Genomic DNA, 10,046 nt, shown 5'->3' with positions numbered 1-10,046 from the left:
AGTAGATTAGGAACTAGTAATCAGAGTAAGGCTACCCTTAGAATTCCCACTCTGTCCCTACTGCATTCTGCCTCTGTCTGTTCAAATTCATTGTTGTTGTTAGTCATGGCTGACTCTTTTTGGCCCCATTTGGGGTTTTCTTGGCAAAGATACTGGAGTGATTTGCCATTTCCTCCTCCAATTCATTGTACAAATGAGGAACTGGGGTAAATAGAGTTAAATGACTTGTCCAGGATCACACCGCTAGTAAGTCTTTGAGGCTGGGTTTGAACCCATGAAGATAAGTCTTCCTGATTCCAAGTGCAGTGCTCTATCCACTACCATCTGGCTGCCTAAGGCTAGCCTTGGTCCTAACATGAAATGAACTCTCATTTCACCTCTTGTGTAGCTCTTTTACTTATATTCTACTTTGGATTACAGTTATTGGTGAATATGCCTTATCTTCTTTAATAGATTGTGATATAAAAATCGTCAGATTTTGGGGAAGTATTCCACCAAACATACTTATCAACATGCCACAATACTTTCATAACTAGTTTCTTATATATTCACAGCATAGTCTCATAGTATATACAACCCAATGGGCCCTAAGTAGCATTTCCAAAAATCTTAGATAGTCTTTAGTTATATTGGTGGGAAGGATACAGCTAGAATTTTATAGAGGGCAAAGGGGAGGCTAAATATTTCCACACCAAAGACATGAAGGGGAAGATCAACAGGAGGTAAAATTGTAGATTTTAACTGGAATTTGCAAACAGAAAGAGCAGAAACCAACCAGAGAACCCAGCTAAAGAGGAGGCAAAAAAAAACTGAGCTAGAAATCCTTCTATCATTAACCAGAGCTGGGGGTCTTTTGGGGTCTTACCTAAATTCAAAAGGCTTGAGCTAATTAGATGGTGGTACTTAAGCTAAAATAAAAAAAAATAAAAAATTCTCTCATGATATATTACAATAACAGGGACCTGGCCACTGGGAGCTCCATCTGACCTGCTAACCATGTGGCGAAGAGACATAACCAGTTATGGAATGTCTTCACAGACTCCAAATTGGGGGACATGGTTTTTCCATTGCATATTATTACAGCTGTCTGGAAGCAGACTCCCCAGCCCCTTCCATTCCAACTGGCAGCAAGCCAAATCCTCTGAACATACTTTGGGGATGGAGCTCCCATTGGCTAGATCCTGCTTCACATGTAAGCTCCCTGAGATCATGGATTATGCCTTGTGTGTGTTATGTATACATTATATATACATATGTGTGTATATATAATGCATACTATATATGTTATATCTGTTGTATGTATAAATGTGATGTATATATGTTGTATAGATTATGATTTTATATTTATGTATAAATATAATATCTGTATTATATTTATACATAAATATAATTTATATATAATAAATAAATACAAATTAATACAAAAATCAAATAAACAAACACAAACAAAACAAATAAATGGACAAAACAAATAAATAAATAAGTAGGTTGAGAGAAGATGTATATATTAAATTTATATTTTTATAATAAATTTATAATTTAATTTATAATTACATAAATATAAAATATGAAAAATATAAAAATAATCTAATATAAAAATAACCCTCAAGGGAGATGGAAATGGAACTAAAGATGGAAAAGGCATTTCCAGCATCTCCTGGGGAACTCAGTGTTTGGGGGTTTTTTTTGCCACTATGTATTTTACCAGTAGTGACCGTCCCTTGTCCCCCTGGCACAGTGGGGCTGCATAATTAAACAGGAGATTCAAGGATAAGGCTGTTGAAAAATTGGAAAGAATGACAACCGCAGACCAGATGCTTCAGCCTTATAAATTAGGAGAAGATTATGCATAGCCAGCTGTACCATATAAATGCCCAGTTTTTATACCATACCATGATCCTCTGTGTTCATCATATGGTCCAGCATCTGGTCTGGTTCTGTCCCCAACTCCCACATATATATTTTAATCAAACAGAGACTGAGGATTGTTTATGTGGGTGTGCTTCAGTTTCAATCAGAAACTCCTCCTGGGGTCTTATCTTACCCTTGGCAGGGGATAGCCAAGAGAGCCCTTTGTGTATCATTGCAATCAGTTTTGTGCTAGTCTAGAGATCATTGAGTATGAATAAAGGCTAGTAGCAAGAATAGGGGGTAAACAGAGTAGGGGGAGGTGAAGAGGAATCTTGTTCTTGTGATTAATCTTTCATTGGGTTGTTATAGTGTGATGGTAACACTAAAGACTTGATGTTATTATGGAATAACAGATAGCCCTAGATATCAGAAATGAGAACAAAGAGGGGGAATAAGCATTTATTTAGATGGTGGGGGCAGCTAGATGGAACAGTAGATAGATGCCTAGTCCTGGAGTCAGGAAGATCTAAATTAAAATCCAGCCTCAGACATTTATTAGTTGTGGGACCCTGGGCAAGTCATTTAACCTTATTTCTCTCGGTTTTCTCATCTGTCTCAATGGGCTGGAAAAGGAAATAGCAACTCACACCAGTATCAGCCAAGAAAACTCCAAATGGAATTACAAAGAGTCAAACGCAAGTGAAAAAATGACTGACCAAGAACATGTTTCAGGCATTGTACTAAATTCTTAGAAAACAAACGAAAAGAATTATTTGATCCTCACAACAACTTGGTGGGGTAGGTGTTATTATTTTCCCCATTTTAACAGTTGAGGAAACTGAGACACTGATGATAAGACTTACCCCCCCAGTCACATGACTAGTAAGTGTCTGAGGTAAGATTTAAACTCCAATCTTCTTGACTCCAGACCTAGTGCTAAATCTCTTACACCAGTAGCTATCTCTATTTTCTCTACATAAGACATCAATAAAAATAAAATAATTCATCAGGATTTTTTTCAGACATGTGTACCAACCCTGGACATATCTGAGGTTTTCTTCTTTTCCCTTTCTTTGTCTCAAGATAACAAGAAATCACCACTAGGGAAGTCATGGCATAGCTTTGAGGGTTTTGCTCATGGATGGTTTGGCTTGAGTATTTTATTGTGTTAGAATATTAGGGATGTCTTTGCAATGGAATATAAAATAGAGGTCTTTAACTACTCAGTGATATTTCAAATACTTTAAAAGATCTATAATTTTATCATTATGGATACTCCCAATACAAGCAAAGCAGAGAGAATTTAGAGTAGGAAAAGACCTAAGAAATCATCTGCTCTGACTGATTAATTTTACATTTAGCAGCTGGACACCTTCTGACATGCAACACTCCCAGAAAACTACTACAGGTACAAAATATTTTGTGGGTCCACGTTCATTTAAACTCATTGAGCTCCCACTGCTATATCTATTTTTACTAGTTAGCCATAAAACAAAATTTGTTCAAAGTAAAAGCACTTAAATGAAATAACGCAGCAAGATTGTGAAGAGACTGAAATGTCAGACAGAAAGTTTGCATTTTATGCTAGAGGCCACTGGGAGCCATTGAAACTTCTTGAGTAAGAAAGTGGCATGTTCAGACCTGTACTTTGGGCATTTTCACTTTAAAAACTATGTATAGAATAGATTAGAGGGAGAGAAATTGGCTGGTATTCTTACTGGCTTCTGAGCTTACAAAAATGGCAGTCACATGGAATACTATTGTGTTGAAAGAAATAACGAACTGGAGGAATTCCATGTGAACTGGAAAGACCTCCAGGAACTGATGCAGAGTGAAAGGAGCAGAGCCAGAAGAACATTGTACACAAAGGCTGATACACTGTAGCACAATCAAATGTAATGGACTTCTGTACTAGCAGCAAAGCAATGACCCAGGACAATTCTGAGGGATTTATGGAAAAGAACGCTACCCACATTCAAGGAAGAACTGCAGGAGTGGAAACACAGAAGAAAAGCAACTGCTTGAACACATGTGTCAATGGGGGTATGATTGGGTATGTAGACTTTAAATGATCACTCAGTTGCAAATATGAATACCATGGAAATACATTTTGAACAATAATATATGTAAAACCCAGTGGAATTGCTCATCAGCTCTAGGAGGGGGAAGGGAGCCAGGGAGGGAAAGAACCTGAGTCATGTAACCATGGGAAAATATTCTAAATTAATCAATTAAATAAAAATTTTTAAATGGCAGTCACAGAAAATATTTATAGACTAGACCAAAAAAACCGCCATTCAAAATTTCCAGATTTTGACTCTGAAATTTAGATCATGCTTAGAGCTAAGTCCAAGTGACAAAAGTAAAATTACTCCTGATTCTTTATTTTGATATATAAACTTTCTGACTTGCCTGGTCCTCACATGACTAATGGTCTATGGCAATACGTTAGGAGATATTTTGATTTTGGTATAATTCATATAGTGGGTGTTTAGGTATTTGTTCTTCTTTTCAGTGTAAGAGATAATTTTCACAAAAATAGTTGAGATTGCCATTTTTTTCCAACTAAAACTTAAGATTTCATTCATGTAAGAAATATCTGTCTTTAATTTGTAATCTTAGAATTCAAATCTAGCCTCTGATACCTCCTACCTGTATGACCCTGGGCAAGTCACTTAACCCTCTTCTGCCTTGGAACCAATATACAATATGTTTCTAAGACAAAAGGTAAGGGATTAAAAAATATATAATCTTAGCAAGTTCCTTGGAGAATTGATAGGTTAAGTGACAGCTAATATGAGTTTGACTGGACTTGAATTCAAGTCTTCTACACTCAAAAACTAGCCCTCTGTCAGCTATACCACTTTACCTTCTTTAAACTGATCATACTGTGATTTAAATTCATCTCTTAAATATTCAAAAGCTCCAAATATACCATATAGTTACTGATTTCAATATGTCATCAAAATAAGAAAAGTTAGAGGCTGAGGACCTGTGATTGCTTAAACAAGTAAATATAAGGATGATATTAGAGCACCCAATATTATTTTTACATAAAGAGACTTAATATTTGTACAAACTGAAAAACAAGTTGGGTGAGAGGTTCCCAAATGATATCTTCTTTATCATGAAGAAAGATTCAAGAGTCAGGATTGTATTTGGATCTTTTTCTAACTTTTAAATTTACTTAAAATTTTTTATTGAAATTTTTTGTTTTGGTTCTCCTTCATTTACAAATACATCGCTCCCCTACCCTTTCATATCCCTTGAAACAAAGAGTAAAAAAGAAGCAGTTCAGCAAAAGTTGATACATCAATTGTACTTGACAGTATAGGCAATATTTCATACCCATAATCTTTCTGCAAAGAAAGGAGGTACATCTTCTCGACTTTCTCTGGGACCAAGTTTGATTATTATGATTGCAATTTTTATTTCCTTTTTAAAAATTCTTTTCATTTACTCTTTTATTTTCAGTGTGAAAATTTCTTCCCCAATTATGTTTACTTCATTCTGCATCAGTTCATATATGTCTTATGCTTCTCTTAATTCTACACATTCATAATTTCTCATGCTTCAAAATTCTATAATTTCGCCATTTCCCAATATTTGTCCATTTTGTGTTGAAATCTTTTCTGTCATAAAACAATGTAGCCAAGAATTTTCCAGTGTGTATGGTTTCTTTCTCTGGTTGGCCTCCTTGAAGAATAGGCTTAGCAGTAAGATCTTTAAACTGAAGAATATAAACAAATAATCTTTTTTTTTTTTTAGCATAATTCCAAATAGCTTTCCAGAGTGATTGAACTAATTCACAGTTTAATCAAACATATTTTATGTTTTTGGCTGTTTCATAGTCCTTCCAATCTTCAATATTTGTGCCTTTTTTTATCTTTACCCATTTGCTTCATTTTGAAAGAAACCTTTTACCACGTCCCACATAAATAGGAACTTTTGTGTTAAGTATGGAAAGAAAGTCAAGAGATATTTTTATAATTAGTACATGAAACTTTTCCTAATCTCCTTAAGTCTGAGTGCCCTCTTGTACTCACTAAACATCTAATATCTAATTACCTTCTACATTTTTCTATATATAATTTTGTAATAGAGACTGAGAACTGATTGGTGTTTTGAGAATGACAGCTCTGAGGGACAAGCATTCCTTCTTATATCTGAGAACAATTTAGGACAAAAACAATCTCTGAACAAGAAGGAACATCTTTCCATGAATCTTTTATTTAATATAAATATCATTTCTTTGAGCACAGTAATATTCAATTATATTTTTATACTGCCACTTGTTTAGTCATTCCCCATTCAATGGATATCCACTGTTTCTATTATATTGCTGTCACAAAAAAAATCTGTCTGACCTCAGACACTTACTACTGTATGACCCTGAGCAAGTCATTGAACTCTGTTTACCTCAGTTCCTCATCTGTAAAATGATTTGGAGAAGAAAGTGGCAAACCAGTCCAGTATTTTTGCCAATAAAACGTCAAATGGGGTCACAAAGAATTGGACATGACTAAAATGAAAGAAAAATAACAACAAAATTACAAAAATTACTACTATAAATATTTGGGCATACAGAAAACTTTTCATTAGGACAGAAAGCCAAAACTGGCTGAATGATATGAGTTTCCCTTACTCTGATATAAACACCATAAAAAAGCAGAGAAATAAGCCATAAGGACCTGAGGGCCATTAAATTGCCCCTAGAATCAAAGTGAGCTGGATGCTATTAAGAAGGTGTTGTTAATTAAGTTTGCAGGCTTCAGATGTGAGGAAGGAAGGGGGGAGATGGTGGAAACAGGTGAAGCCTAGTTTTGATTCATCCCCACCTCTTCCAAAAGGGAGGAAAGAGCAAAAAAGATTGATTACCTTCAGCAGCCACCCTTTTGCCTCCCCCCAGGAATTATATATGTACATGTTATTTCCAAGAATAGAATGTTTGATTCCATTTTTGTCCTTGTACCATTGGTGTTTAGCACAGCATATAGTATGTACTTTTGGCATATTGTAGGTATTTTTGAAAATACCTGCTAAAATTAATTGATTAGTATGGTATAACAGGATTTAGGACTTTAGCAAATAAGAAAGAGAGAGGGAAGAAAAAAAGAGAGAGAGAAAAAAGAAAGAGAGAGAAGAGAGAAAAGAAAGAGAGAAAAAGAAAGAGAGAAAGAAAAGGAAGAAAGGAAGAAAGAGATAAAGAGAAAGAAAGAAAGAAAGAAAGAAAGAAAGAAAGAAAGAAAGAAAGAAAGAAAGAAAGAAAGAAAGAAAGAAAGAAAGAAAGAAAGAAAGAAAGAAAGAAAGAAAGAAAGAAAGAAAGAAACCAAGTTTCCAATAGCAGACAGGATTTAAAAGAGCCATATGAGTGGAATGGAGTAAGAATCCTTTTTTATTTTGTACATGATTTCAATCTATCTTGATTTTTGTCCAGGTACTTTGGGACCAAACCTGCCTATAAAAGTTAAAAATGTGAAATTTCATGCCATGGATCTGAAGCATGTCCTTCAACAGAATTCTATAAATGTGACCACAGCTGTTTACTTTGTGTGCTAGACAATATAAATATCCCAAGCTGCCTTACCAAGAGACTTTTAAATATCAATGGTGCAAGAAAAATTAACTTCTTTTCCCCCTGCACGCTTTTAAAACAGACTGTAAATGGACACTGCTGGGATGTGCATGGCTTCCAGTTTTACCTACTCCAAAATCCATGGGGTCTTGCTTTACCATCAGAATCTTCACCATTGATCCAGGGAAAACTACTTAGTCCATAAAACAAGCAATTGAACTCTAGCATAGATGGACAGTTTTATAAGGTTTTTCCATCACCAAACCGGGGTCCCAAATCTCTTAAATCACAGAATGTCTGAGTCAAGTCCATTTGAAAAATCATAAGGATTCAACTTAGAATCCAGTCACTTGAGGACTATGGAGCTAATAAGAAAGGTAGCAATTCATTAAATCCAAGAGGTTGGCAAAGCTGTCTTTTGAAATTGTGGCATGACAAAAGCCAAAGATGTGAAAGATGACTATGGACCCTTAGAAATGGCTTCCCATTTTCATGTTAAGCCAACAGTGCCAATTTCAACACAATGCTATCATAGATCTACAAAAGACTTCAGAAACCATCCAAAGAGCCTCATTTTACCAATGAAGAAAATGAGGCCCAGAAATATTAAGTGACTACCTCACACAAATAGCAACTCTCAAAAGGGAGATGCGAACCCAAGATTTGCTGTTGTAGGGCTCACTCTACAGCAATGACTCCTTTGAAGACCAAAACAAAGAAATGGAGAATAATCCCTTCCCTAAGAAAACCATTTTCCATAGACTAAATTACAATACCTGTGAATGTGGCATCAGGCATCAAGTTTGTTTTTGACAAATTTATGAGGTTTAAAAAAAAAGAAAGAAAATAAGCTTTAAAACCCAGAAAAGTCTTTCATTAAAAGGTAACTTCTGCTTTTATAAGTGGAACTGTAAATCATCTCATGTATCATTTGCAACATCAATATTCTTCCCTGGTACTTATGAATTGTTAATTTATGAAATTATGAAATGGGGCAGGCACACCCAGGTCTTTGGATCCTCACTAAGAAAAGCTACAAATGGCAGCGGGAAGTGAGGCTGAAATCATATTTTAATAAAACATAGAGGGTGTAGGGACACACAGCACAGAAAATATGGAGGCAAGTAAAGAAGAGATGGGAGGGATACAAAGGTAGAAAGTATAGGGATGCAGTATGGAGTGGTTGAGAAAGGCAGGCATTGTGGTGAAGGGGATGGGGATGGGGAGAACCTCTCATATAATCATGGATTAGAATTGGGAGCACTTAGCAGCATGGACCCGGAGGAGAAAAAAGAGGGCTGAGGTAGAGGCAGGAGTTTGGAGTTTTGGTGGAGGAAAGACTAAATCTTATCTGTGCCACTGAGGTTAGTTCATTAATATATCCTCCTCATCTCAATAGGGCAGCTGGGTGGTGCAGTGGATAGAATCAGGAATACCTGAGTTCAGATCTGGCCTCAGAAACTAGCTGTGTGACCCTGTGCAAGTCACTTAACCCTGTTTGCCCCCAGTTTCCTCATATGGAAAATGGGCTGGAGAAGGAAATGGCAAACCACTCCAGTATCTTTGTGAAGAAAACCCTAAAAGAAGTCAGGAAGAGTCAGATAGGACTGAAATAACTGAATCACAACAATAACATCATCTCAAAATTGTCAGTAAAAATATATGGTTGACATATGCACATGATCTCAAAGTTATCAGGAACATGTCATGTTCTACTGGTCTTATTGAGGAGGTCTAGAACTTATCTTAGAGTTATATATCATAGGACTGAAAAGCCCTGGTTTCCCCTGATTCAGCACATATTATCAGGATGCATTTTATGGTTAATATCTAATACGATTCATAAAGTATGCTTCTTGGATCTTTGGGAAGGTCTGTATGTGGCTTCTCGGTTCCTCTTTGCAATCTTACTTTCCACTACTGGCACTTTATACTAGCTGTTTATAAACTTACTCATTATATTTCTATATGCTATCTGGTTCCCCTGGCTTCTTTCAAATTCCAACTAAAATTCTATCTTCTTTAAGAAGGCTTTCCCAACTTCTCCTAATTCTAGTGCTTTCCCTCTTTTAATTTGTCCTGACAAATTTTTATTTCGTAATAAATATAAACAGGGATTTGTTTGGTAGCTGAGTGAAACAGTCAGAGCCACACCTGGAGAATTCCTAGCTGGGAACCATGGGAAAAATACCTGGAGGAACCAGGACAGAGAGAAATGCTTGTTTATACCTGTTAGGTGCAGTGGGAACTTCCAGGATCCAAATCACTGCAATCACTGCACCAGCAGAAGGCAACTCGGAGCCAGCTGAAAGCAGGACCCCCAAACCTTCAGCCTGGAACTCATCGGCCCCAAACAAAACAAAACCCTAAACATTCATGCCTCAAAGTTACTAGGGGTTTTTGTAGATTTTTAGACAAGGGCTGCTTATTAACGGACTATGGCTTGTTTTACCAAATGTTTTTGCTTTTTAGAATCATACTTTATTTCAGTTAACAAGCATTTAATCTTCTCTCCCTCCTACTTCTCCATTTTTATTGGGAAAGGAAGGGAGGAAGGGAGGGAGGAAGGAAGGAAGGAAGGAAGGAAGGAAGGAAGGAAGGAAGGAAGGAAGGAAGGAAG

The sequence above is a fragment of the Gracilinanus agilis genome, chromosome 4 (genome assembly GCF_016433145.1).
Source record: "Gracilinanus agilis isolate LMUSP501 chromosome 4, AgileGrace, whole genome shotgun sequence".
In the NCBI taxonomy this organism is placed as follows: domain Eukaryota; kingdom Metazoa; phylum Chordata; class Mammalia; order Didelphimorphia; family Didelphidae; genus Gracilinanus; species Gracilinanus agilis.
The sequence above is the reverse complement of the archived record's forward strand: the minus strand, read 5'-3'. Positions refer to the sequence as shown.